Raw genomic sequence first — 2879 nt, 5'->3', positions numbered from 1 at the left:
CACTTTAAGTAGTGAGAAAAGATATCTAAAAATCAAAACATTAACTCTGTTTCTTTCTTCACAGATGTTGCCAAACCTGTTGAGTTTCTCCAGCACTTCCTGTTTTGACACCATAAGCATTTCCAGGCTTGTCTAACACCTGCTCCTGATCTCAATCTCTTTTAAAAAGAATCCTGTACAGGTTATTTCACCTGCAACTTCAAATAATTCGCAGTTTACAAGTGCTGCAATTTGACCACATCTGACCAGTGAAAGGGCTTTCCTTACACTGTCAAATGGAAGTCCTGAATGACTCTAATTCATGTGAACTAATGTTGATTTTAAGTAATTTGTAACTTCTCCTTTGTCCTTTCTCTTTCTTTCTTCCTTCGATACATGTATGAGTGAACATGTGTTATGCACCATTTCCTGGAATTTTGAATATATAAATCAACACTACTTTGCCTGAAGCCTAGAGAATTTTCTGTGGGTCATTTCTAGATAGACTTTGCAAACAAGGTTTGGGAAGGCACATCACTGCCGATTTTTAAAGAGAAAAAAAAGACTTCAAAAAGAACATTTCCATTATGGACAGAAGAGAAGAACAGTAAAATTGAAGAATATTAGAACGATGAACATTTCAGCTACTCGAACCTGTCACACCATTTTATATAGTCATGCCTGATCTCATCTCAACCTTGGTCTCAAAATAATGCAATACTCTTCACTACCTTGTCTATGATAGAAATTTCACCCCTTGTTTTTAAACAAGCTTTGTGGAGTTTATTTTCTTTCAAAGGAATTACATTACGTGGGTATTACAGTGGAAATGCATTCAATCTACAAAAAGCAGCAATTTTAAATTCATTATCAATAGTTCATTGTCAATACATTGTCTACTTGGCCTGTTAGAAATATTAACCAGCAGACTTTATTTGTCAGATAACAAATCTGTTCCGTTGATTTATCACCTTTTTGTTTTTCAGAATTATAACAGCTATACTTTCATAAATTAGTGAATCTTTGGCTGACTAAAATCTGGCTGCTGTGGAAAGCAGAAAAAAAATGATGAACTGTAAAGATACAGAATGATTTAGCTATTCTGCAACTTCTGTGCTGACATAACATATTCAAACCTGAATTACTTGTTACAACCTCGCACTATGACGGCGATAACGTAAGTTGATAAGGTTTTTAAAAAAAAATGTAATGGGATCCTTGGCTTTACAAACAGAGGCATACAGTACTAATGCAAGCAAGTTAAGTTAAACCTGTATAGAACACCATTTGGATAATAGCTAGAGTATTGTGTCCAATTCTTGGCACCCAATTTAAGAAGGTTCACAAAGCTTTGAAGAAGATGCAAAGGAGATGAACTGGAATGATAGCAAAATTATAGACTTCAGTATGGAACAACTTGAGACGTTATGTTACTCTGGAGATCCCTCCCTTTAAGCCAAAGCTAAGGAAATTTTCTAGCTTTGTATGACCTTGGTTACTTCAATCTAAGAAGTACTTCCTGAAGAAGGGCTTATGCCTGAAACGTCAAATCTCATGTTCCTTGGATGCTGCCTGACCTGCTGCGCTTTTCCAGCACCACATTTTCAGCTCTGATCTCCAGCATCTGCAGACCTCACTTTCTACTTCAATCTAAGTGTGATTTCCTACCCAGACTGTGCACAGTGAACAATAGTGACTTGCAGCCTCTGTTTTCTCAGATTTCTCTCTCTCTTTCTTAAATTCTTGCAGACTGACCCTAACTTTGAGGTCCAGCAATTATTTTTAGGAAACCTGTAATCTGATCTTATCGTAGCTTCCTATGGACATTCCCCTCTCACAGCCCATCTCTATTCTATAACTGGAATTACTAGACTGATGAAAGTATAACCACTTACAAAATCTGACATTCCAGCATCCTATACAGTTTATCTACCATCAAGAGTTGTGTGGTCATTGGTTATGTGTGTGCACCTTTCTCTCAGTAAAACTACCTGAGCACCTTTTAAGAGCAAAGCCACCCAAGCTTGTTTTCAGCAGAATTCAGAGCAGGCAACATGAGTCTTCCATCTTTACCTTAAATTAAAGATACAGTCCCAAACATAACAATTTTATAAATTTCCTATTTATAACTTAGTCCAAGAGATTCCTTACACAATGTAGATTCCATCCTCTTGAAATTCTGTCATTAACTCAAATTTTATCCTGCCTCAGGCGCTTAAGTACAATAACTCTAGAGTGAAAGTTAATTGAGGTTTGCCAGAAAAAATAACCATTCTCACAAGGAAAACTATTTTAAGCATTGCACTCAAATGATGGTATCATCTTGTTTTTGTCAGGAAAATAAGTTACATATGGTCCTCTACGTTGAGATGTTCTTGGCAGTCAGTGTCAATACATTAATACCATGCAAATTCAGGGAAGATGTGGCGTATAGATGATGGCTTTGATGACAGATTGCTGATGCCTAACCTTAAATACTAACCTTATTGAACATTGAGTGAACGCTATCTCACTTTGAGATTTGAATACATTCATGTACTTTTCCTTGGTTGACTGAGGTTTGATCAGTGATTTAACATGCGATATAATTTGCAGCTTAAGAAAACAAAAAACAACTCACAGAGGAGAAGTAATCTGCAAACTTAAAGTTTATATTTATTTTTCCATCAGTCTTAATTGTTTTCATGAGGTTATCTTACTTCATAATCAAAAGTTATGAAGTCGACTACCAACAAAGCATCTCATGGGCAGTTTTTTTAGGTTAGTGAAAACAATTCAATGCAATCTGATCGTTCATTATTTATTAATGTCAAGTTGATTTAAAAAAAGATTCTGCTGTTCGCAGTAAAAACAGTCAGAAAGTGTCAAGTTTATCCAGCAATCCTTGGCCCTCCTTTGCA

Source organism: Hemiscyllium ocellatum, chromosome 2 (genome assembly GCF_020745735.1).
Source record: "Hemiscyllium ocellatum isolate sHemOce1 chromosome 2, sHemOce1.pat.X.cur, whole genome shotgun sequence".
NCBI classification, from domain to species: Eukaryota; Metazoa; Chordata; class Chondrichthyes; order Orectolobiformes; family Hemiscylliidae; genus Hemiscyllium; species Hemiscyllium ocellatum.
The sequence above is the reverse complement of the archived record's forward strand: the minus strand, read 5'-3'. Positions refer to the sequence as shown.